General features: G+C 42.8%; 1 protein-coding gene across 6 annotated transcripts in view; it reads left to right on the top strand.

Annotated features, from left to right (window-relative positions):
- The window catches only part of STIM1 (stromal interaction molecule 1), a 296,537-nt gene that overhangs the window by 137,840 nt on the left and 131,135 nt on the right, over positions 1-27,562 (top strand). The gene's annotated exons all lie outside the window — the stretch shown is intronic.

Genomic DNA, 27,562 nt, shown 5'->3' on the forward strand with positions numbered 1-27,562 from the left:
CTTATATAGGAGAAGCTGGATGCGTAAGTTGATTTGTACTTGAGTCCTTTGCAGTTAGGGTAATGAAGGTTTAAGTATGTTTGTGTTGATCGGATTGTGTTTCTGGTTGATAGGTCTATGAGGTCAGTCATATATCCCGGGGCTTCGCCATAGATGATTTTGAATGCAATCCATTCTTTGATTGGGAGCCAGTGCAGTTTTTCTCGAAGGGGTTTGGCACTTTTGTATCACAATTTTTCAAATATAAGCCTGGCTGCTGTGTTTTGAGCGGTCTGAAGTTTCTTTATGAGTTGCTCTTTGCAGCCCGCATAGATTCCATTGCAGTAGTCAGCATGGCTTAGTACCATTGATTGTATCAGATTGCGGAATATTGCCCTCGGGAAGAATGGTTTCAGGCGCTTGAGTTTCCACATTGAGTGGAACATTTTCTTGATTGTAGAGTTGACTTGGTTCTCAAGTGTAAGGTGACGGTCGATTGTAACACTGAGGATTTTCAAGCTGTCTGAGAAAGGGAGGGTGTAATCTGGGGTATCTAAGATTGTGGGTTTGTTCGTATTGTATTGGGATGAGAGGATGAGACAGTGTGTTTTTTCTGTATTGAGTTTTAGTTGGAATACATTTGCTGAGCTTGATTTCATTGGTAATTTCTGTCAAATCATGTTTGAAAGGAATGTTAAAAATCTGTTGGGTTTTTTTTTAGCACTGTAAAAATAATCCATGACCATCTAAACTTCAGAAAATCACTATAAACCAACCTCTTCAAAAAGGCTTTATCCCACCGATCCACTGTAAATCCCCACACCCAGTAACACAGCTTAACCAATGATCGTACTGGACAATATACAATCTTCATTCCCTTCGACCTTCACGGTGCCTGACACACACCTACCTCATTCGACCACAATACAACCTTGTATTTGTTATCAACCAACTGGCGAACGCTTTTACGGTATTATGTAAGTCACATTGAGCCTGCAAATAGGTGGGAAAATGTGGGGCACAAATGTAACAAATAAATAAAAAATCTCTTTTGGGCACTTCAGACTTAGACAATTTACCATGCACTTGTTACCTCCCATATTGATTCTTGTAATTCCATTTTTGCCAGTCTTTCACAGTTCTCCATCAGACATCTTCAGTCTGTTCAAAATACCGTAGTCTGTATTCTCTGTCATCTGATTTCCTTCCTTTTTTCCCTTTCACTCCTGCCACGTTAGTCTGATGTTGTAAACCGCATAGCTGCGTTACCAGCCCTCTTGCCGGTATATCAAGAATGGTGAAATAAATGAAATAAAGAAATATGATCGGATCTCATCTCATCTTTTTCAACTTCATTGGTTTCCTGTGAGCTATCATCATCAATTTAAGATACTTATGATAGCACACAAAGCTATTTTCTCAGGTCTTAATGTTCAACATGATGTGGATACTGAAACGCGTAAAACCATATCTCCCCCTGAAAACATTCGGAACCTGGTGCAATCCACGGTACTTACCCACGCCGACTACTGTAATAGTATCTTCTTAGGCTGCAAGACCCGTATCCTGAAAAAACTTCAGACTGCCCAAAATACAGCAGCAAGTCTCATTTTTGGCAAACCACAATTTGAATGCGCTACACCTCTTTGACAAAAACTTCACTGGCTCCGTATCCAAGAATGAATCAACTTCAAGGTCCACACATTAATCCACAAGATTATCCACGGTGAATCTCCAGACTATATGCTCAATCTGATTGACCTTCCCCACCAGAAACATGTCTGAAACCTCGTGAACTTACCTCAATCTACATTACCCCAATTGCAAAGGACTCAAGTACAAAACCTATTATGGATTCAACTTCTTCTTAGGCAGCCAACTCTGGAATGCCCTCCGCAGACCTATCCGATCAATCAGGAACTATCTACCCTTCCGGAAATCACTAAAAACCCATCTGTTCAAGCAAGCCTACCCAAATGACCCAAACTAATCCTATGAACCCATTTACCCAACACTTGCACATCTCTACCTACCTATGACCTATCAAGACCTTCCTCTTTGGCCGTGCTTACGCTAAGAACCCTACAGGTGCCATACCCTTTTAGGCCACGACTCCTTCCGTGCTGATTTATCACCTCCCCCTCCCTTCCTCTTCCTCCTTCGTTGTTTTCTCTCTCTCCTATGACCTTGCCTACTGTACTTTGTACTATTGTTTGTTTATTAATTGTTGTACGCCACATTGAGCCTGCCTATGGGTGGGAATACTGTGGGATATAAATGTCATAAATAAATAAATAAATATGTTTTATTATTCTGCTATACTTAACATATTTTCTCTATCAAGTTTCACTATCAATAATCTGTAATCCCTATTACTATGTAAGCCGCATTGAACCTGCTTTGAGTGGGAAAGCACGGGGTACAAATGTAATAATAATAATAATATCTTGCTTCAGCTGTTATTCCTTACAAACCGATGCACCATCTGCGTTGCTCAATATATTTATTTATTTATTTTATTTATTAGAATTTATTTACCACCTTTGAGATTATTCTCGCACTCCCACCGCTCTCTCATGCTTGGCTTGATTCTACACGTACAAATGCCTGTTTTCTTCTTGACCCCTGCCTTTTGGAATTCACTGCCATGCTCCTTGCATTCAGAACCCAACTACAACTTATTTAGGAGTGCCTTAAAAACCTACCTGTTTGAGTTAACTTTTAATCTTGGCTGTATGGCTGTCCTGGTATGCATCACTTGGTACTTGGCTGCCCCCCCTCCACCTCCCTTTGTTGGTTCTTCTTCACCTCTGATCCTTCCTCATTGTGGTCCCATGTCTGTTGTTGTATATGACGCTGCAGTCCTTTCATGTAATGGAGTTCTGTTTCTGGGCAGTCGTTGCCTCTTTTAACAATTTTAATTTTCATTGTAAACCGCTTTGATATGCTTTCTAAAGGCAGTATATCACATTTTAAATGACCATAAACCATTAGAAAGATGCAAAATTACTCATTATTTCAGAAATCTTTAAAACCATTCTTTTTTAAAGAAATATTTAGGGAAATGATTTGTTTTAGGGAATGGGGGGTGGGATTTGATATACTGTCTTTCTGTGGTTAAATCAGAGCAGTTCACATATTATATACATGGGGCAGTGGAGGGTTAAGTGACTTGCCCAGAGTCACAAGGAGCTGCAGTGGCTATTGAACCCAACTCCCCAGGTTCTCAGGCTGATGCACTTAACCCTTAGGCTTATCCTCCACTCCAAGATTTTTATTTCCAGAGATGTCTGGCTTCTTTGTACTGTTATCTGCTTTGAACGTTATAGTATGTAGCAGAAAGAATATAAGAGTATTTGTATTTTAATTCTTCCTGCCCTGTCCTTTCTGAATATACTGCACCTGATAAACTGTATCCCAGTCAAGGTTCTCCGGGCACCACATCTCTGGTTGCCACTAAGTATAACTTAGCGTCTTCCATGATGGCCTTTAGATCTGGGACATTAGTATACATACCTGCTTATAATCGAACGAGAAAAACGCCCAAGTTCCGACCTAAATCGGGAGATGGGACGTTTAGCTCACAAAAACGAATAACGCGGTATAATCGAAAGCCGAACTGGACGGAAGCGTACAAAGTTGACGGGGGCATGTCGGAGGCATGGTGAAGGCGGGACTCGGGCATGGTTATCACCCGAACAGAGATGGGCGCCTTTCGCCGATAATGGAAAAAAAGTATGTGTTGTAGCTAGAATTTAGGGCACTTTTCCTGGACCCTGTTTTTCACGAATAAGGCCCCAAAAAGTGCTCTAAATGACCAGATTACCCCCAGAGGGAATCGGGGATGACCTCCCCTGACTCCCCCAGTGGTCACTAACCCCCTCCCACCACAAAAAATGATGTTTCACAACTTTTTATTTTCACACCTCAAATGTCATACCCACCTCCCTGGCAGCAGTATGCAGGTCCCTGGAGCAGTTGTTAGAGGGTGCAGTGGACTTCAGGCAGGTGGACCCAGGCCCATCCCCCCCTACCTGTTACAATTGTGCTGCTTAATGCTTAGTCGTCCAACCCCCCCAAACCCACTGTACCCACATGTAGGTGCCCCCCTTCACCCCTTAGGGCTATAGTAATGTTGTAGACTTGTGGGCAGTGGGTTTTGAGGGGGATTTTGGGGGGCTCAAAACACAAGGAAGGGTGCTATGCACCTGGGAGCTCTTTTACCTTTTTTTTTGTTTTTGTAAAAGTGCCCCCTAGGATGGCCGGTTGGTGTCCTGGCATGTGAGGGGGACCAGTGCACTACAAATCCTGGCCCCTCCCACGAACAAATGCCTTGGATTTATTCGTTTTTGAGCTGGGCGCTTTCATTTTCCATTATCGCTGAAAAACAAAAACGCCCAGCTCACAAATTGTCGAATAAAACATGGACGTCTATTTTTTTTCGAAAATACGGTTCGGTCCGCCCCTTCACGGACCCGTTCTCGGAGATAAACGCCCATGGAGATAGACGTTTTCGTTCGATTATGCCCCTCATAGTTTTCCTAATGTTACTCAAATTTTCCATTTCAATACAAGCATTTAATGTTGTACTTCTCCGAACATTTGTAACAATCCTAATTCAGTAGATTAGGCAGTCTGTTCTTGTAAGGCACTTTGCCATTTCTTCAGTGTTCAGCAGCCCTCGGAAAATCATCCCATTCTTCCAGAAGCCAAAATGCTCTAGATCAGTGGTTCTCAAACCTGTCATGGGGAACCACCAGCCAAGTCAAGTTTTCAAGGTATCCCTAATGCAGTGGTTCCCAAACCTGTCTTGGGGGCTCCCCAGCCAGTAAGATTTTTATAGGATATCCACAATGAATATTCATGAGAGACATTTGCATGCTGTAGTGGCAATGAACATTCATTGTGGATAGCCTGAAAACTTGACTGACTGGGGAGCTCCCAGCACCGGTTTGGGAACCACTACCCTAATGAATATGCATGAGACAGATTTGCATGCCTGTCACCTCCATTATATACAAATCTCTGTTATGCATATTATTTATTTATATAATAATAGGGATATCAATCTATATAAATATCCTAATACTAATTATTCATTAAAATAGTTGCAAAAAATATATCATATTACTACAAAGAATTCTTTTTTATTTGTGGTATATTATATAAACATATACTAGTGCTAAATACATCCCCATGACGCACTCTACGCAAACAAAATTTCTTATCATTCCATTGACATTCTTATAGCTCAGCTTTGTACTTGTCTTGAACTAGTGCATGTCAATGTTCTTTTTTTACTGGACTATCTCAGACCAAAACGTTACTTTCCCTCATGGCTATAAAAATTTTCTGCAATGGAATGAAGAAATTCTAAATCCTGATCAAACTTCCCAAGGCCAAAATGCAAATCTCAGTGGTTAAAAATAACTGTTTGTAAAGTTTGAAGAAATCTTCTCAAAAACAATCCATTAAAACAAACTCTCCACCATAGCTCACAATGGCTCTAGATCTCTAATCAATAAAAATTAATCCTTGATGTCCAGTGGCACAATCTGGAGGAGTAGCCTAGTGGTTAGTGCAGTGGACTTCGATCTTGGGGAACTGTATCAGGCAATCAAGCCATTGTGACATCACTGATGAGGTTGGCTCTCATTGGTGGAATAATGAGTGGAGGAGTAGCCTAGTGGTTAGTGCAGTGGACTTTGATCCTGGGGAACTCCGAACTGTATCTGGCAATCAAGCCATTGTGACATCACTGATGAGGTTGGCTCTTATTGGTGGAATAATGAGTGGAGGAGTAGCCTAGTGGTTAGTGCAGCAGACTTTGATCATGGGGAACTGGGTTCAATTCCCACTGCAGCTCCTTGTGACTCTGGGCAAGTCACTTAACCCTCCATTGCCCCTGGTACAAAATAAGTACCTGAATATATGTAAACCACTTTGAATGTAGTTGCAAAAACCTCAGAAAGGCAGTATATTAAGTCCCATTTCCCTTTCCCTTATTACATCACAAGTCAAGTATCAGGCAATCAAGCCATTGTGACATCACTGATGAGGTTGGCTCTTATTGGTGGAATGAGTGGAGGAGTAGCCTAGTGGTTAGTGCAGTGGACTTTGATCTTGGGGAACTGAGTTTGATTCCCACTACAGCTCCTTGTGTCTTTGGATGTAGTTGCAAAAACCCCAGAAAGGTGGTATATCAAGTCCCATTTCCGTTCCTTTCCCCTTTAGTGTAATGTTCAAAATCCTCCATTTGAAATTATCCTTAATCCATCCTTAGTGGAATATAGGGCATGGTATGAGAGGTTACGTGTCAGATCCACTGGGAAAAAGAGATTATAACATGATCAAATTTGAACTGATATCTGGAGTGAAGTCACTAAAGAAATCTACTGTAGCAGCATTTAATTTTCAAAAGGGTGACTACAACAAAATGAGGAAAATGGTTAAAAAGAAGCTGAAAGGGTTGGCCACAAAGGTGAGGACTTTAAATCAGGTGTGGACACTGTTTAAAAATACCATTGAGTGGAGGAGTGGCCTAGTGGTTAGGGTGGTGGACTCTGGTCCTGGGGAACTGAGTTCAATTCCCACTTCAGGCACAATCAGCTCCTTGTGATTCTGGGCAAGTCACTTAACCCTCCATTGCCCCATGTAAGCCGCATTGAGCCTGCCATGAGTGGGAAAGCGCGGGGTACAAATGCAACAAAAAAAAAAATTGTGGAAGCCCAAACCAGATGTATTCCACATATTAAGAAAGGCAAATGACAACCAACATGGTTAAAAGTGAAGTGAAAAAGGCTATTTGAGCTAAAAGAGCATCCTTCAAAGAATGGAAAAAGGATCTGAATGAAGAAACTAAGAAGCCACATAAGCAGTGTCAAGCTAGATGCAAAGCACTGATAAGGCTAAAAGGGAATATGAAGAAAAACTTGCCTTGGAGACAAAACTCATAGCAACAACTTTTTGAGGTATATCAGAAACAGAAAGCCTGGGAGGGAATACTTGGGACTGTTAGATCGTGAAGGAACTAAAAGGGCACTCAGGGAGGACAAGGCTATATAGCAGAGAGATTAAATGAATTATTTGCTTCTGTCTTTACGGAAGAAGATGTAAGAGATCTACCTGTACTGGAAATGGTTTTCAAGGGTGATAATGTGGAGGAACTGAAATACCTAAGTGAAACTGGATGATGTACTGAACCAAATTGACAAGCTTAAAGAGTGATAAATCACCCAGACCGGATGGCATACACCCCAGGGTACTGAAAGGACTCAAACTTGAAATTGCTGATCTGTTGTTAGAGATCTGTAACCTGTGTTAAAACCTTCTGTAGTACTTGAAGATTGGAGGGTGGCCAATTTTTTAAAAGGGTTTCAGGGGTGATCCGGGAAATTACAGACTGGTAAGCCAGATTTCAGTAAAATTACGGAACACATAGAAAAACATGGCTTAATGGGATAGAGTCAGCATGGGTTCGGTCAAGGGAAGTCTTGCCTTGCCAGTTTGCTTCGTTTCTTTGAAGGTGTAAGTGACATGTGGATAAAGGTGAGCCAGATGATGTATCTAGGTTTTCAGAAAGCTTTTGATAAAGTTCCTCATGAGAGATTCCTGAGAAAATTAAAAAGTCTTGGGATAGGAGGCAATGTCCTTCTGTGAATTAGGAATTGGTTATTGGACAGAAAACAGAGTAGGATTAAATTGCCATTTTTCACAGTGGAGGAGAATGAATAGTAGAGTGCCACAAGGATCTGTACTGGGACTGGTGCTATTTAACATATTTATAAATGATCTGGAAAACAGAACGACAAATGAGGTGATTAAACTTGCAGATGACAGAAAACTATTCAAAGTTGTCAAAACACATGCAGACTGTGAAAAATTGAAGACCTTAGGAAACTGGAAGATTGGGCATCCAAATGACAGATGAAATTTAATATGGACAAATGCAAAGTGAGGCACATTGGTAACAATAATCTGAATCCTAGTTACCTTGATGGTAGAGTCCACCTTAGAAGTCAGCACTCAAGTAAAAGATTAGGGACGTAGCCACAGGTGGGCCTGGCCCACCCAGCAGTGCTGCACCTTTAACATAGCTGGTATGGAGGGGATCAGGCTGGGCTCCCTCCCTTAAGTGTCACTCTCGTATGAACGGGTTCCCTGGCAGTGGCAGCGGTGGCGATTAATTCACACACGCTGCCTGCTGGTGCTACTAAGCCAGAAGCCTCCTTTCTGCTGTGCCCTAACCCCCTCTGTCACAACTTCCTGTCCTGACTAGGCGGAGGGACGCTGCAGAAAGGAGACTTTTGACTTAGTGGCAGGCAGCATATGAGAATTGCTGCCATTGCCAGAGATCTGTTCACACAAGAGTGACATAGTAACATAGTAGATGACGGCAGAAAAAGACCTGCATGGTCCATCCAGTCTGCCCAACAAGATAAACTCATATGTGTATACCTTACCTTGATTTGTACCTGCCTTTTTCAGGGCACAGACCGTACAAGTCTGCCCAGCAGTATTTCCCCGCCTCCCAACCACCAGTCCCGCCTCCCATCACCGGCTCTGGCACAGACCGTATAAGTCTGCCTCCACTATCCTCGCCTCCAACCACCAACCTCTCTTCCCCCACCTGCTCCGCCACCCAATTTTGGCTAAGCTTCTCAGGATCCATTCCTACTGCATAGGATTTCTTTATGCATATCCCACACATGTTTGAATTCCGTTACCGTTTTCATCTCTACCACCTTCCGCGGGAGGGCATTCCAAGCGTCCACCACCCTCTCTGTGAAAAAATACTTCCTGACATCTTTCCTGAGTCTGCCCCCCTTCAATCTCATTTCATGTCCTCTCGTTCTACCGCCTTCCCATCTCCGGAAAAGATTTTTTTTGCGGATTAATACCTTTCAAGTATTTGAACGTCTGTATCATAATCACCCCTGTTCCTCCTTTCCTCCAGGGTATACATGTTCAGGTCAGCAAGTCTCTGCTCATACGTCTTGGAACGCAAATCCCATACCATTCTCATAGCTTTTCTTTGCACCGCTTCCATTTTTTTAACATCCTTTGCAAGGTATGGCCTCCAAAACTGAACACAATACTCCAGGTGGGGCCTCACCAACGACTTCTACAGAGGCATCAACACTTCCTTTCTTCTGCTGATTACACCTCTCTCTATACAGCCTAGCAACTTTCTCGCTACGGCCACCGCCTTGTCACACTGTTTCATCGCCTTGAAAAGCGGTCAGTTTGCCCCTGCCCACGGCACACTGGTTGAAAAATTTAAGGGAGGGAGATGCAGGACCGTGGGAGCCCAGCCTGATTCCCTCTACACTGCAACTGTCAGGAACCCCTATCATAGAAAGTGGGGTATGGAATGAGAGATGCTGCGGGGGGGGGGGGGGGGGGGTCATAGATGGAGAACTGTTGGACTTGAGAGGGGATGGGAGGAGAGAATTGTTGTATATAAAGGTGGAGGGGAGGGTGAGATGCTGCATGGAGGGTGAGAGGGAGAAATGCTTCATGGCCATGGAGGGTGAGAGGGGGAGAAATGTTGGACATAGGGTTGGAGGAGACGGGGTGAGAGGGAGAAATGTTGGACATAAGGGTGAGGGGGGAGGGAGAGATGCTGCATGGAGGTGAGAGAGATGAGGGAGGAAGAATTGTTGGATAGGGGAGGGGAGAGGAGAATTATTGGATATAAGGGTGAGAGGGGTGGGATGATGCATGGAGGGTGAGAGGGATAAATGGATGTGGGGTGGAGGGGTAGGTGAGAGTCCACATGAAGAGTGAGAGGGGTGAGAGAGGGAGAATTGTTGGCTATGGAGAGAGGAGGGGAGAATTGTTGGACATAAGGGTGGAGAGGAGGGGGAAGATGCTGCATGGAGGGTGAGAGGGAGAAATGTTAGACATAGAGGTGGAGGGGAGGAAGAGATGGTGCATGGGGAGAGAGGAGAGATGTTGGACAAGGTAGTGGACAGAAGGAAGGGATAAATGCTGCATTGGGGAGGGGGAAGAGAGATTTTGAGCACAAGGGGAGGGAAAGGGAGAAATTTTGGACATGATGGAAGATGAGAGGGAGGGAGATGTTGTATCCAGGAGCAGAAGGGAGTGATGGAGAGATGCCGGACAGTGGGAGTGAGGGAAGGGAGAGGGGAGAAATGGGGGAGCGAGTAGGAGGGAAGAGACAGGGAGATGTCAGGCTACAAGAGTGAAGATGTGGAGAATGAGGGAACAGTTGCTGGGCTTGAAGGGGCGAGGGGATGGTAGAATTATGTGGGAGAGGTCAGGAGAAGGTGGCAAGGAAATGAATGAGAGGATAGTGATTACAGAGAGTAGAAATATGGTAATGGGGATTAGATTAAAGATGAAAGAGAATTGAGGGCTGAGGAAGGTTTGAGATGGGTAATGGGGGAGCTACTGGGTGAGAGAAAATGGAAATTTGATAGATGGCTGAAAAGTAAAAAGGAGGAGAAGGGTGATAGAGGTGACATTTTTGTTGATAGCAGAAAAGGAAAAAAAAGAGGAAAGCGCTAAAAAGGAACGATCAATATGTTAGAGACAGGTGTAGTGAGGGAATAGGAGAGAGGAGAAAAGACAAATGAACAACAGCCACTTGAAGGAGAATTAGTAGACGGCAGACAGGAAAACAGAAAAGAGAAATCAGAACCAACATGATGGAAAAATAAAATGCCCAGACTCCAAAGGTAGAAGAAAGAATTTTTATTTTGAATGCTTTAAAAGAAATATGTTAGCTTTGGAAAATGTTCATAGTAGATGTCTTTGTATTGTGCTCAGTAGAAAAGGAAATACATTTCTGTTTTTCTTTCTCCAGTGTTGTAGTATGTGCTAGATTTATCTTCATGGGGTTCCCAGCTCAATTTTTGTCTAAATATTTTATTTCTAATTTGTGATCTCTTGTTCTGTATTTGGTGAGGGTCTGTCAGTGTGTTGATCATGTCTCTACAGTGCTGTAATCTGCATTCTCAGATACGTGAACTGGTCGCTATTTTGTTGTCTTTATTTTTTTTTTATAAAGTTTGTCGCAGAAGTGCATTTTTTTGTAAAAGATAAAATAAGACATTGGATGCAAATGATTGTGACAATTGGAGAGCTTCGGATCTAGAATATCTGTGTGCTATAGGAGATCCAGTAGTTAATTTTAGAGCCATATATGATGCCTCGTTGTTTTTAAAAATTAAAAATTACATATGTTGATGCAATAAATTGATTCATAGTGTTTGGTTAGTAAGCATTTTGATATTGTTACCACTTAGTGTGCACTCCTGCACCCCTTGTGGTGTGATAGTTATGGCAGATGGGGAAATTGGAGGGGAGGCAGAGAGGAGAAGGGTTTGGGGGGGGTGGGCTGTCTATTTTCTGACCTGGGCTCTAGCACGGCTAACATCGGTCCTGACCCTTGCCGTATAGCTGGTGGGGATCCCAAAGCATCCCCAGTTGTAGAATTCATCCAAAGACTACCGACAACTAAACGTGCGTAGGGTGCCGGCATCAGTGGCTTATGGATGATGCTGCTGCCTGCCAAGCTTGCTAAAAGGGAATTCTGGCCACCTTCAGAGAAAGTGCCATTTATATTTTGAGGTGGGGTAGAGCGGGGCAGAGAAAATGTTGTGCCCACCCACTTTGGGCTCAGGCCCATCCAAAATTGGCTGTCTGGCTACGCCACTGTAAAAGATCTAGGTATCATTGTAGACAATACACTGAATGTTCTGCCCAGCGTATGACAGCGGCCAAAGAAGAAAACAAGATTCTAGGAATTATTAGGAAACGGATGCAGAATAAGACCAAGAATATTATAATACCTCTGTATCACTCCATTCTATGACCTCACCTTGAGTGTTGTGTTCAATTCTGGTCATTGTATCAAAAAATATTTATCTGAATTAGAAAAGGTTCAAAGAGGAGTGAGCAGAATGATAAAGGGGATGGAACTCCTCTCATATGAGGAAAGGCTTGGAAAAGAGATGGCTTAGGTGGGTTATGGTTAAGGTCTGTAAAATCCTGAATGGGATAGAAGTGAATCGATTTATTTTTCACTGTTTCAAAAAGTACAAAGATCAGGGGACCCTCATGGAAATAATTTTAAAACAAATAGGAGGAAATATTTTTTCATTCAAAGAGTTGTTAAGTTCTGGAACTTGCTGGTGGAGGATGAGGTAACAGCAGTTTTAGTTTGTACAAGTTCCTGGAGGAAATGTCCATGGTTTGTTATTGAGATGGACGTGGGGAAGTCACTACTTGCCCCGAGATTGATAGCATGGAATGTTGCTACTAATTGGATTGGCCACTGTTGGAAGCAGGATACTGGGTTAGATGGACCATTGGTCTGGCCCAGTATGGCTGTTCTTATGTTTTTGAATAAGAACGTGTCTCCCTTGAGAAATATTTTAACAAGCTGTTCATATGTTTAAACTCATGGCTTGAAGCACACTAGTTCAAGATAAGTACAAAGCTGAGTTGTTATAAGAATGTCAATGGGATGATAAGAAAATTTGAGTGTTTTATGAGTTTCTTTATACATCATGATATCTCAGAGAAGCAAACTGGGATTTATTTAGCACTAGTATGTGTTTATATTATGTATTGGAAATGAAAGGAAGAATTTTTTGTAGTAGTATAATATATTTCTTGCACATATTTTAATTTACAATTTAATATTATTATATGCATATTCATTAGGGATATCCTGACTGGTCTAGAGGACACCATACATGCAGCCATGCATTTCCCTCTTCTTTCTCTTTCCTTTTTCTTACAGTTCCAACTTTCCTCTTTCTGTGGGTAGATGGCAGACTCAGCAGGTTGTCATAGAGCAAGTTTGGCATGAGTTCGGTATTTAAGATTGAAACACTGTCAAGATATATTTCGTGCTTTTGATGGGGCAGACAGGAAGGTCAATAAGTAACGTCAACTGTCAGTCTGTGACTTGGTTATTGTATTTCGGGATTGAGTCCCATTCTGTCCCAAAATGATGAGGGATCTTTAGGAGTGTCCTTTGGCCTGCACTTGTCCCATCTGGTAAAGAATACCCCGATACATTCCCCTTCTGAGGATCCACTTCTGCTATAGCAAGTGTGGAATTCTAGCTTTCCTCACAGAAAAGGCAGAATCGACCAGTCCGACCGGTCATGGTTTAGGGTTTCCAGGGCTCTGAGTAGAGAGTTACCATGAAGTGTCAGAGGGAGGCTGGATGCCAGAGTAGGTCTAGTAATTTTAACTAGCGTGCCACTCTATGGACCAGATGTACTGAAGGATTTTCCCCATATTGTGTCCATGAGGTAGCAGTTTTTTAAAGATATATCTATATCTATCAATAGGTATAAAAGACTACGAGCTAAGCATAGGCACAGCCATAAAATGATATATATCTGAAGATGTTCCCAAGTTTTTATTAAATCTAGGAGCCAGCAGTCAAGACCTCTCTTGCTTCTCCTTCCCCACCCCGCCAGTACTGTCCACAGTGAAGTTTTGTTTTTTTTGGGGGGGGGGGGAGGGGGGCTGGAATTCCCTCCCAGATCAGCAATATCTCTTTTGAAAACTGATTTACTAAGTCTCTTGCTATTCTGTGCCTGTGAACAAAGAAACTTCAGTAAATCACTCCCAGAAGCCAGCAGTTTCCCTTCCCAAAAATATGCCAGCAGTTGTGTGTCGGTGACGCAAAGAGGCCCAGTCCCCCAGCATCACTCATATGCTTCCCCCATAAGGTATTACAACCAAACAAGTTCTGCATCCACAGAACCCCCGGCACTCCCCCCAACAGTGGGTGCAGAGCTAGGAAAGTTCCCCATTAAACTCACCATAAAGAACATTTCTGATTCTAGTGTAATCTCGCTACCTCATTCCCAGGCATATTGTGAAGTAATGCAACTCTACAGAAAAGTCACTTGGGGACATAGATCAAATCTACTATTCCAGCACTAACTTCTAAAACGAAGACCCTACCAACAATAAGTCGGTGGTTCTCATCCATTTTTATCTCAGGGCACACTTTCAAGTTCACCTGATCCTCGTGGCACACCAGACCAAATTTCACAAAGTTGTCCTATTTCCTAGTCATTGGCTGATACCAGTTCTGGCAGTTGTACACTCCAAAAACTGACATTTTTAAATCCTTAAATAGGAAATAAAATTATGTTTCTACCTTTGTTGTTGGGTCATTTCATCATTTGATTTGTTTTAAAAAGTTTTTTTGGACCCCTCACAGATTTATGCTTGTTTGTTTATTCACATGTTTGATATACTGCTTGTCAAAAGCTGATCAATACGGTTTATAATTATGTTAAAAGGTCAACAGATTAGAAAGTAGTGCCACAATCATTAAAGGAAAGCCAAATGAAAGAGTCAGGACAGGACAAAGGGGTTTCTACTTTGTCTTCTCTTAGGTTCTTCTTCCCATGTGACATTCTCCATATCTGTCTTCCCTCTTTGCCCCATGTTCAGCATCTCAATTCTGTATCCCTGCCCCTACTTGTTCAGCATCACCCCTCTGTGTCCCACTCCCCCCATGTCCAGCATTTCCCTTTTCTGTTCCTAACTCACCCCCCCCCCCCTGTCCAGCATTTCCCTTTTCTGTTCCTAACCCCCCCCCCCCCCAAGTTCAGCATTCATCCTCCGTGTCTCTACCCTCTCCCTATCTAATATTGCCCCTCTATGTCCCTATCCCTATCCTTCCCAAGTCTTCCTTCCTATTCTTCCCACATGGTCTCTATCCAGCATCTTTCCTCCCTCCATGGGTCCAACATATACGTATTCCCACACTGGGACAGACCAAAGGTCCATCAAGCCCAGTATCCTGTTTCCAACAGTGGCCAATCCAGGTCACAAATACCTGGCAAGATCCCAGAAAATCTCAATACATTTTATGCTGCTTCTCCCAGAAATAAGCAGTGGATTTTCCCCCAAGTCAAATTAATAATGGTCTATAGACTTTTCCTTTAGGAAGCCGTCTAGACCCTTTTTAAACCCCACTAAGCTAACCGCCTTTACCACATTCTCTGGCATCGAATTCCAGAGCTTAATTACACATTGAGTGAAGAAACATTTTCTCCGATTCATACTAAATTTACTACTTTGTAGCTTCGTCACATGCCCCCTAGGCCTAGTATTTTTGGAAAGAGTAAACAAACACTTCACGTCTACCCGTTCCACTCCACTCATTATTTTATAGACCTCTGTCATATCTCCCCTCAGCCGTCTCTTCTCCAGGCTGAAGAGTCCTAGATGCTTAAGCCTTTCCTCATAGGGAAATCATCCCATCCCCTTTATCATTTTCATCGCCCTTCTCTGTACCTTTTCTAATTCCAATATATCTTTTTTTGAGATGCGGCAACCAGAATTGAACACAATATTCAATGTGCTCTCTTGATTAACTGATAGGAGGCTGTCTGTAGGGCCTGGTGAAAACTTTTAATTTAGTTGGCAAAGTATGCAGAAAAATCATTGCAGTTCAGTTTTGACTGGGCAGGCTGGCTTTGTTGTTGCTCTTTACTGTGCAGAAAAGATGCTTCGTTAGATTGGCAGCCTGTTTGTGCACTGACAGAATTATTATTTTTTGGCTGTTTTTAAGACTTGTGTTTCCTACAGTTTAGCCTGTTGTCACCCAGGCAAGGTTGATGCCATCTCCTTTTACAGTTTCTGGCTTTGGAGGAGTGGCCTAGTGGTTAGAGCACCGGTCTTGCAATCCAGAAGTGGCCAGTTCAAATCCCACTGCTGCTCCTTGTGATCTTGGGCAAGTCACTTAACCCTCCATTGCCTCAGGTCCAAACTTAGATTGTGAGCCCTCCTGGGACAGAGAAATATCCAGTGTACCTGAATGTAACTCACCTTGAGCTACTAGTGAAAAATGTGTGAGCAAAATCTAAATTAATAAATATTTGAGATTCTACACAGAATGTTCCTAGTGGAGGAGTGGCCTAGTGGTTAGAGCACTGGTCTTGCAATCCAGAAGTGGCCAGTTCAAATCCCACTGCTGCTCCTTGTGATCTTGGGCAAGTCACTTAACCCTCCATTGCCTCAGGTACAAACTTAGATTGTGAGCCCTCCTGGGACAGAGAAATATCCAGTGTACCTGAATGTAACTCACCTTGAGCTACTAGTGAAAAATGTGTGAGCAAAATCTAAATTATAAATATTTGAGATTCTACACAGAATGTTCCTAGTGGAGGAGTGGCCTAGTGGTTAGAGCACTGGTCTTGCAATCCAGAAGTGGCCAGTTCAAATCCCACTGCTGCTCCTTGTGATCTTGGGCAAGTCACTTAACCCTCCATTGCCTCAGGTACAAACTTAGATTGTGAGCCCTCCTGGGACAGAGAAATATCCAGAGTACCTGAATGTAACTCACCTTGAGCTACTACTGAAAAAGGTGTGAGCAAAATCCAAATAAATAAAATAAATAAGGGTTTGGCGTTCTGAAGATAACTAAGGTGAGCGTTTGTGGATGGGGCATAAGAAATTTTCAGTGGTACTTTCTCTAGGGTCTTGGCTAAGTGTATTTCAAATATCTACGTACTCTGACATTGTAATTTTGTTTTCATACACATGGGGAATAATCTAAGATGCCTAAGAAATTCTCAGCAATCAGCTCCCTCTGAACTTCTTTAAAACTCTGGAAGGAGCCTTTCACTTAAAGTGGTCACAGAGAACGTTTGATTAGAAAGTGATCTGCCCTTGATAATGGTATTATCTTGTCAGCGAAGAAATCACCAAAGCTGATAGCATTACAGAAAATTGTTGGATTATGTCAGTGCTGAGAGACGGAGTCAGAAATCAGATTCTCTATCTGAAGTACTTGGCTTTGTGCTGCATCTTACATAGTGTTACAAAACATAAGTACAGCCCAGGATAATACATACATGACTCAGTTCATATACGTAATACTTGTTAGTAACGTAACACTTGGTTATCTGTCTTGCTCTTTTTCATTAACGAGAGATGCTCGGTACAACTACATTTGACCATAGATGTATAAAATGATGTAATTCAACAATGCGTGGTGTGTAAAAGTCAATCAAGAGGTATCGTGAATAGGTCAGTGCGTCACCTCTCATGTCTCTGAGGAAAACAAATTGTGCCCTAAACCAGTTTTTACCGGTATGAGTGCTGTCACTTGAGTCCAGGAAGACAGCTGTGGTGGCATCCGGAGATGGGAAGGCGGTAGAACGAGAGGACATGAAATGAGGTTGAAGGGGGGCAGCCTCAGGAAAAATGTCAGGAAGTATTTTTTCACAGAGAAGGGTGGTGAATGCTTGGAATGCCCTCCCGCGGGAGGTGGTGGAGATGAAAACGGTAACGGAATTCAAACATGCGTGGGATATACATAAAGGAATCCTGTGCAGTAGGAATGGATCCTCAGAAGCTTAGCTGAAATTGGGTGGCGGAGCAGGTGGGTGAAAGAGGGGTTGGTGGTTGGGAGGCGAGGATAGCGGAGGGCAGACTTATACGGTCTGCCCAGAGCCAGTGATGGGAGGCGGGACTGGTGGTTGGGAGGTGGGAAATACTGCTGGGCAGACTTGTACGGTCTGTGCCCTGAATAGTACAAATCAAGGTAAGGTATACACATATGAGTTTGTCTTGTTGGGCAGACTGGATGGACCGTGCAGGTCTTTTCTGCCGTCATCTACTATGTTACTATGATATGTAGATTGGGAATCATGAGAGACTTTAATCTAGGGGAACTCAGGGTCACCCCTAATCAGATGGAGGTGGTTGGTATAGAAGGAACAGCCAGGGATTTTTTTCTTTTAAAAATTGAAGACTGGGGTTCTGGCTGGGGAGGGGAGCACTAGACCACCAATGAATTTTGGGTAACGGTTTGGATTGGAGGAAGGAGAGGGGTTCAGATTGGATGGTTGAGGGGGGGCCACTAGACCACCAAGTAATTTTTATTGTTTACTGTTGGGAGACAGGGAGGTCACATCATCTCTTGATAGGGAGGGAGGGAGCGAGGCTGATAGGTGCCCTGGCAGTTTTGTTTTTTTTTTCCCCTCAGTGTAATCTTCCTGTTAGTTCTGACATCTTTCAGGCACTGACCAGTAACGATGACTTTTATCAGTGAGCTGCGCATTACTGCTGTGATTTTAATTTGACCTGCCAAATTTCAGTCATGTATGTCAGTACAATTGCAGATAAAGCAATGTGGTTGCTTTTGAATGCACAGAAATTTGTTTCGGAATTATTAATGAGCTTGATATACCACCCAAGAGAAAATCTATTAAAGTGGGAGGATGTAGCTCACACCTTTTTGCTAGGGGCTAATAAATTAGTGAAGTAAAAGGGAGGTGTGTGTGTATCCCATTTAGTTCACTAATTTATTAGCCCCTAACAACTTTGTACATTTCTTGATACTCCGTTTTCCTCAGGTCAGGGAAGACCTGATGAATCATAGAAAGCTTTCCAGTGACAGTTTGAAGGGGAAAGAGGGGGTGGGAGGAAGTAGATGAGTAATCAGAAGTCACAGACAGTTTGATAGTCCATAAAGCCCTGTAATTCCTTACTTATTAGTTTCAAAATATCTGATCATTTTAGTTTATTTTTTATTTATTTTCGGCACTTGGTATTACTGCAAGTGATCCCTGAGGTGACTATGCAGTTTACAATTTCTATTACAAGTTCTTTGCACTGTCCCTAATGGGCTCACAATCCAAGTTATATGTTGTTCCTGGCGATATGTGGATTCATATTTTTAAAGCATTTAGACTTACAAGGTTCCAGTGGTTACTATGTAACTTTGTAAGTCTAAATGCTTTGCAAATGAGCCCCTATGGGTACTTAGCAAGTTGTGCATGTAAATTCTGATTAATGGTAATTAGTGTCAATTACTTAAGTGGCAATTATCGGTGCTGGTTAGCTTGTTAAGTAATTAAATTGCACACACAAATCCAGAAAATGACTAGATTTTCATGCACGATTTCAGTCGTGCTACATAGAATCCAGGAAATTATACATTAACATCAAAAATCTTAGTCATAAGTACATAAGTATTGCCATACTGGGAAAGACCAAAGGTCCATCAAGCCCAGCATCCTGTTTCAAACAGTGGCCAATCCACTGGATTGTCCTGGATTGTTTTAATGTTTTATGTTGATCATAAGGTCGTTGATGCAATGCTCCCCATCAGAGGTGTCACCCTGGTCTGCTTTGTAGCTTCTGATCTGATGTCTGTGTGTCAAGTGTTCTACACTGAAAAATTAGAGAAGCATGAGTGCGATTCCCTTAGGATGTCACTATCTTTTCTGTTCTGGTAACTGTGAGGTCCTGTGATCAGGGTTGTGGAATTGGAGTGAGAGGTGGAGTTGGTAAAACTCTTGACTCCAGCTTCAAAATTAAAACAAAACAACAACTTTATAATATACTACCGTGTTTCCCCGAAAATAGGGCATCCCCATAAAATAAGACCTACCGAGGTTTTTGGTGCCCTTAGAAAATATAAGGCCTCCCCCGAAAGTAAGGCCTAGCAAAGTTTTGTTTTTCCCGGTAAGTAGGGTCCCCCCCCCCCTGAGATCGCCGGGCCCCCCTCCGTTGTTCTGAAACTAACCCCCCACCCGAGGTCGTCCCCCCCCCACCCGAGATGGCGCCCCCCACCCGAAGTCGCCGGACCCCAACCCCCTCTGTCGCTCCGGAACTAACCTGCACTTAAGCCTCCTTTCACTTTCCTTCCAGTTCGCAGCAAGCAGCAGCAGTAGGAGGGCAGGCCACTCCTTCCTTCCGTGTCCCGCCCTCGCCTGACGTAACGTAACGTCAGGCGAGGGTGGGGCTCGGAAGGAAGGAGAGACCTGCCCTGCCCTGCTGCTCCTGCGAACTGGAAGGAAAGTGAAAGGAGGCTTAAGTTCAGGTTAGTTTCTGAGCGACGGAGGGGGGTGGGGTCCGGCGACTTCGGGTGGGAGCGCCATCTCGGGTGGGGGGGGGGCGACCTCGGGTGGGGGGTTACCGGTAGTTGCAGGAGCGACGGAGGGAAGGTGGGCGGGCCAACCGTGTTTCCCCGAAATATTAAGACATCCCCTGAAAATAAGACCTAGCGCCTTTTTGGGCGCAAAAATTAATATAAGGCAGTGTCTTATATTCGGGGAAACACGGTAGTAAAAAAGGCCCGTTTCTGGCTGAAATGAAATGGGCGCTAGCAAGGTTTTGCGCGGAGTGTGTATGTTTGAGAGAGTGTCTGTGAGAGTGACTGTGTGAGAGTGAGAATGTGCAAGTGTGTGGGTGTGAGTGTGTCTGCGAGAGTGCGTGTGTGCAAGTGCGTATGTGAGACAGTGAGTGTCCTTCCCTGTCCCCCCTGTCAGGTGTCAGGACTGGGGGGACTGTGGACAGTCATGAAGGCAGCCCCTACCAAAATAATGAAAGCAAGACCATTTGCATAATAATCACTGCATTCCAGAGAACAAAGTGGAGCAAGTTCCCACATGCTATCTTTTGCTTTCTGTATTCAGTAGCTGACAGGCTTGCTAGACTTACCTAAGTGGCTGCAGCTGCAATACACTGAAAAGAAAGCAAGGAAACCTATGAGACGTAGATAGGGCCGTCCCCTTGGCCTCTGACGCTCCTCCCTTCTTCTATTTGACTTCCCTCTGATAGGTCCGTCATTCGGTGTGATGCTCCTCCCTTTTCCTGTTTCAGTTCCCTTTGATAGGTCAGAGCGGTGCAGCTGTGACACTCCTCCCTTCTCTGACAGGTCAGGGCGGGGCAGAGATGTAGTGTGCTTAAAAATGGTTACAGAGCTTCGAACATACGAACTGCTGAAGCCTCAGAGTGTGCTTTAGAACGTTGAGGGTGCTTTTTATGTGCAGATGGGGCGTGGCTGAGACTGAGGGTGAGTAGTCCGAATAGCCTAGCCTACCAGGAGGACAGGAATTCAGGACAGATGGAGTGAGCTTCAGAACGTCTGAGGGGGGATTTTATTTATATAGATGGTAAATTTATACTTCAAAGTAGTACATTTAGATCCAGAACAAAACAATTTAAAGCCTAATGTCAGTGGAGTCGGACAGTAGAAAAATGGTTTGGTATACGACTCCACAGCTCCTACCTGTAATATGTCCTGGCACAATTAGCTTACTTTAAAGGTCAATAAAAGTTAGCGAGATACATTAATCACACTCGATTTCCCAACTGTACCCAGTTATAATATATTTCAGTCACAGGTCCAAATAGCACAAATTTGAGTATGGTTAATTGACATCATGATGCAGGCATTGATGCAGTAAATGCAACAATCACATGCTAAGTTTTGTCGGACCACACCCTGAGGCAGTAGTTGAGAAACATTCTACATGTCGGTGGGGGGCGTCTGTGTCCTGCAGTATATGAAAGACACAAGTGTCAAGCAAGTATAAGCTGAAGTGATTCAATTTTTAAGTGTTTTAAGTGTTTAACATTGAAGAGACACTCACTTTGCACAATGAAAAAAATTTGAAAAAGGAAAGTTTTTCGCTTAACTATACTGAAATTTGTGACTGAAAGAAATTATAATTGGGTACAGTTAAACACACATCCTCAACAATCGAAATCCTGGCATGCACAATCACCGACAAAACACTAGCTAACCAACTATGCATTACATAGGAAGCTGGACAAATGCCCAAGATGATTTCATGGACTTGTGTCAAACACCTTCACCAATCACCCAAATGTTCTACTAATAGGTAACATAAACCTGCACCTAGAAAAACAAAATGACACAAACACCAGAACACTAATGAACTTCCTAAACCAATGGAACTTCACAACAGCACAAACAGGACTATTACGTCCAGTTGACTAATTCTCTTGGCTCAAACCCTCGTCGTCTCTTTGCCACACTGAACTCTCTCCTCAAAGTGCCTTCACCTCCAACCCCCCCTTCACTTTCCCCCCAGATTCTGACTGAGTTCTTTCATGATAAGGTTCACAAGATTGAATTCTCAACCATCTTTAATTTCTGGTACAAATCATTCATTTTTCACAGCTATAAGCTGTCTGAACACCTGATGAAAAGGATCTGAATAGTCTGTGCCACGACTCACTCAGCTACCTTGCTTAAAAAGATAAAAAAGGGGATATTTAGGAACCGATCTAAAATTAGCAAACTGTTTAGGATCTAATGATTCTCAAGAATGTCTAAAGCAGTGGTTCCCAAACCTGGTCCTGGTGGCACCCCAGCCAGTCAGGTTTTCAGGATATCCACAATGAATGCTCATAAGAAGGATTTGTATGCTGTAGAGGCAGTGCATGCAAATCTCTATTATTACTACTACTACTTATCATTTCTAATGCGCTACTAGACGTACGCAGCGCTATACACTTGAACATGAAGAGACAGTCCCTGCTGGACAGAGCTTACAATCTAATTAGGACAGACAAACAGGACAAATAAGGGATAAGGACTAAGGGTTGCAAAATTCCATCCAGTCTGCCCAACAAGATAAACTCATTTTACATGGTATGTAATACTTTATACCTGAGTTTGATTTGTCCTTGCCATTCTCAGGGCACAGACCATAGAAGTCTGCCCAGCATTGTTCTTGTACTAAGTTTTTTTTTTGTTACATTTGTACCCCGCGCTTTCCCACTCATGGCAGGCTCAATGCGGCGGGCAATGGAGGGTTAAGTGACTTGCCCAGAGTCACAAGGAGCTGCCTGTGCCGGGAATCAAACTCAGTTCCTCAGTTCCCCAGGACCAAAGTCCACCACCCTAACCACTAGGCCACTCCTCCGCAACCTTTCCTTCCAACCCTTCAGCAATATCTCCCACAAATATATTAAACAGAATAGGCCCCAGCACCGACCCCTGAGGAACTCCACTGCTCACCTTCCTTTCCTCCGAGCGGATTCCATTTACCACCACTCGCTGCTACCTGTCGATCAACTAGTTTCCTACCCAGTTCGCCACTTTCGGTCCTAAGTTCAATCCTTTCAGCTTACACCCCCTGCTTTCTCAGTTGGAAGGGATGGTAGAGATGCCCACAGAAACACTCATTTCTTGCTTCCTCAGAAATATGAAATTAAAAGCCCAAAAGGTTGGCTGGAGCTTTGTGTCTGTAAGAAAAATGGCTTTATTTTAATGTAGCATAAGTGCTTTCTCAGCTTGTCCAGCTTGCTGTTGCACGGTTTAGCCAGCTGTTTGCTTCCTTGGGAGCAGGTCCAATGGCACTCAGCAAATGTATTCTCTGGGGGTCCTGGGCTGTCTTGTTTTGATGGTGGTTTGTTTAGGAAAAGCAAAAGAAAGCTATCACTTTCCACTCCATCTTGCTAAGCTAAATATACAGTGCAACAGCTGCCAGACAAGGTCCGGAGAGAGTCACAGCTGCTCGTAGCCTAGGAGATGACATTGCGCAGCATCACGTGGCTTTCATAAATCGTGGGGGGCGGTACAAAGAGAAAACGCACATTTAGGTATCACACCTTAGTGTGTGTACAACATGTTTTCTTCCTTTTGAGGAAGAATTTCTAATTTTATTTTGAGGCATGGTGGGACCTGTTAACCTACAGGGGAGCCAGCATGCACCGTGTCCCTGTCAGTTATTTCCAAAGGACAAAGTGCTCCATAAAGTAGCCTTTGATTTTATCAAGGAATTTTAACTCCCTAGCATGTCCTAATGTTATATATACCTAATCAATATCAGGGTAATTGAAATCACCCATTATTATTGTGTTGCCCAGTTTGTTAGCCTTCCAAATTTCTGATAACATTTCTACATCTGTCTGCTGATCCTGGCCAGGTGGATGGCAGTAGACTCCTATCACTATCCTTTTCGCCTTTACACATGGAATTTCAATCCACAGTGATTCCAAGAAGTGTTTTGTGTCCTGCAGAATTTGTAGTGTATTTGATTCAAGGCCCTCCTTAGCATATAATGCTACTCTCTACAAATTTGATCCACCCTATCACTACGATATAATTTGGACCCTTGATTATCCTCCTTCCACCAGGTCTCAGAGATGCCTATTGTATCTATCCTTTCAATATATTCTAACTCTTCCATCTTGTTGCTTATGCTTCTGTCATTTGCATATAGACATTTCAAACAATGTTTGTTGTTCCTATTTACAACTTTCTCAGTGATCATTTGCAACCCTGAAAATCTGTCTGCTTTTTTATTTTAAGACACCTGGTTTACTATGGTCTTTATTGCTACCTCACTATCAGGACGCCATATATTCCTTGTTTTGATTATTTCTTTTAAAGATACATCTACCCAAACCATGTGCTTTTGAGTGACTGTCGGCTTTCCCCCAATTTCTAATTTAAAAGCTGCTTTATTTCCTTTTTAAATGTTGATGCCAGCAGCCTAGTTCCACCCTGTTTAATGTGGAGCCCATCTTTCTGGAATAGGCTCCCCTTTCCCCAGAATGTTGCCCATTTCCTAACAAACCTAAAATTCTTCTTCCTGCACCATTGCCTCATCCTCACCTTGAGTATCCAGAGCTCTGCCTGTCTCTTGGACACTGCACGTAGGACAGGGAGCTCTTCTGAAAATGCTTCTCTGGAGGAACTGCAATTGAGTTTTCTACTTAAGAGCATAAATTTGGCTTCCAGAACTTCCCTCCCACATTTCCCTATGTGATTAGTAGCCATATGTACCAAGACAGCAGGCTTCTCCCCAGCACTGTCTAAAATCTTAACTATGTGCCGTGTGAGGTCCGCCACCTTTGCACCTGTTAGGCAAGTGAACAAGCAATCTTCACGTCCACCAGCCACCAAGTTATCTACATGTCTAATGATCCAGTCTCCTACTGCAGCAGCCATCCTAACCCTTCCTTCCTGGGCAGAATCTCCTGAAGACAGATCCTCGGTGCAAGAGGATATTGCATCCCCTGGAGGGCAGGTCGTGGCTACAGGATAATTTCCTTCCTCTCCACAGTGATGTTCTCCCTTCAGGAGACCTTTCTCCTCCATGGCAGCACAGAAGTTCTCAGACTGAAGGTGGGACTTCTTTACTTATGTCCCTGTAGTACTGCTGTATAAACCTCTCTTCCTCAGCTCCTCCAGGTCTGCTATTCTAGCCTCCTGAGATTGGACCCATTCCCTGCGTACTAGGAGCTCTTTGCACCAAGCACACACGTACAACTTCTCATCAACTGGGAGGTAATCAAATATGTGACACTCAGTGCAAAGGACTGGATAATTCTTGCTGCCTGCATCTTATTGGTGATTTCTTAATTAGGATTCTATTGGATTGGGAATATGTAAACTAAAGTCCTCTAATATTGCTAGTTATATTCTAGTCTAATATTTAGTCTTTATTATTATTATTTTAATGTTATTAGTAGGTTCCCCTTTCAGAATTTAAGTCGACTGTATTTCTAAGAGCTAATTACTGGCTGATAGAGATGTCCTAATTAATTTGAATTTGTACAATTATGAGGCTACAAATTCAAATTAATTAGGACATCTCTATCAGCCAGTAATTAGCTCTTAGAAATACAGTCGACTTAAATTCTGAAAGGGGAACCTACTAATAACATTAAAATAATAAGAAAGCTAATAGGCATAGGAAGCCTCAGTTTACACTAATTTCCACCTGCTCCAGCTCCTGCCTACTTGCCCCAACTCCCACCTACCCCTGGCCTAATCTCTGATTTATAGACCCTTGAACCAATCAGAGATTAGGCCAGGGGTAGGTGGGAGTTGGGGCAAGTAGGCAGGAGCTGGAGCAGGTGGAAATTAGTCTAAACTGAGGCTTCCTATGCTTATTAGCTGTGCTTTATAATGATACTATAGTAACTGTAAAATAGTTCCCTTAAATGCTAGTCTGTGGAATTTTATTTGCTGCATTTGTAGCCCACATTTTCCCTCCTATTTGCAGGCTCAACGTGGCTTACATTATGCCGCAATGGAGATCATCATTAACGGAATGATAAATACAAAGAGGTGTTACAGTCAAGATATATGAAAATATCACGTAAATTAGATGTAAAAATAAAATATCAAGTGAATTAGAAGAAATAGATAAATGATTCATAAGGTGTATAAGAAGATAAAATGATAATTGATAATTATAAGAGAGGCTTTATATACTAAGAAAAACTATTCCTTAAACTCCTTTGCTAAGTAAGCAGAGTAACTCAAAATAAAGTCCCTGTGGTTTCCAATTTAATTCTACCGTTCCCCAAGTTTTAAAACAATTTCCCAACAAATTCTTACCAATGAGGATCTCTCTCTCTCTCTCTCTCTCACAGCACCTCTTCTATTGTAGACTGTACCTGTTGGAATTGCTTTTTCCATTTGAGGGGTGAATTTGTTTCTTTGGGTGAATTCATTTCTTTTCTATCTCCACCATGTGTAGAAACATTTTTTTTTTCTACATTTGAGGGGTGAATTTGTTTCTTTGGGTGAATTCATTTCTTTTCTATCTCCACCATGTGTAGAAACATTTTTTTTTTCTACATTTGAGGGGTGAATTTGTTTCTTTGGGTGAATTCATTTCTTTTCTATCTCCACCATGTGTAGAAACATTTTTTTTTTCTACAGCACAGGTCCCACCGCCTCCCTTCCTGTGACTAGAGCAGCCTTCCTGTGTTTCACCCCCATAGCATCCTCTGATAGTACCCTCGAAATGGGAGGTGGAGGGAAGGATTGGAGACATGCAGATGGAGAACTCTGAATCATGTCCAAACATGTATCACTTAGCATTTGAGACCAGAAAGCCTTCTCCCACATGTATGCAGTATCCCCTAAGCATTTCTTTATAGTCCTTAAGAGACATGTGATACAAATTTTCTTCAGCAGTGGCTTCTTTTTTGCTATCTTCTCGTACAAGCTCTGTGGCTTTTTGAAGTAATTCTTAGGCCTCACAATGACCTTCCTCAGAAGTTTCCTTAACCGTAGCTACTGACTTTGGAGGGATGGTCTTGATTTAGGCGGTGTCTTGGTGGTGCCAAACTGTTTCCACTTTACAGTAATGGACTTGGCATTCAAAGAGTAGAGTAGCCGCCTAATGGTTAGATGGTAGACTCGGAATCAGGGTTCAGTTTCCACTGTGGCTCTTTTTGACTCTAGGCAAGTCACTTAACCCTTCATTGTCCCAAGTACGACTAGAGACAGAAAAGGTACCTGTATATAACATGTAACCGCTTTGGTTGTACCAAATGCATGACTCCCCTTCCATTATATTTTTATATACTTTTGAATATATTTATTACGTAACTCTTAGCAGCTCCCTGTTTGGCAATGGTTAAACACTTCTTCCTATTCACTTAACACAAACAGCTTGATTTTTTTATTTTTAATTCAGTAGTGTTCAGATCAGCTTGGCTAGGACTCCTCAGTCCGATCAACAGCATTTGCTGGTAATGCCATCCTTCTACCATGAGCTCTGGAATCAGCTTTTTTGCGTGCTGGATCCTCTTTGCCTTCTTTCAAGAAGTTGCTTTAAAACACATTTATTTCAGGAATCGTTTAATGCTTATCTTTAGGTGATCTACATCCTTCATGTCTAGCTAGGTCAGCTGGTATGGTGCATTGGGCTAGTACTTTTTTCTTTTCTGTCCTGTCGTATTGTTCATGCTTCTTTCAGATGTTGTGAGTTTTATGACATTCATTTTGTTGTACTCCGCCCTGATGGATGTTTGTTCTTTGGGCGGTTTATCAAAT

Source organism: Microcaecilia unicolor, chromosome 4 (genome assembly GCF_901765095.1).
Source record: "Microcaecilia unicolor chromosome 4, aMicUni1.1, whole genome shotgun sequence".
NCBI lineage: Eukaryota > Metazoa > Chordata > Amphibia > Gymnophiona > Siphonopidae > Microcaecilia > Microcaecilia unicolor.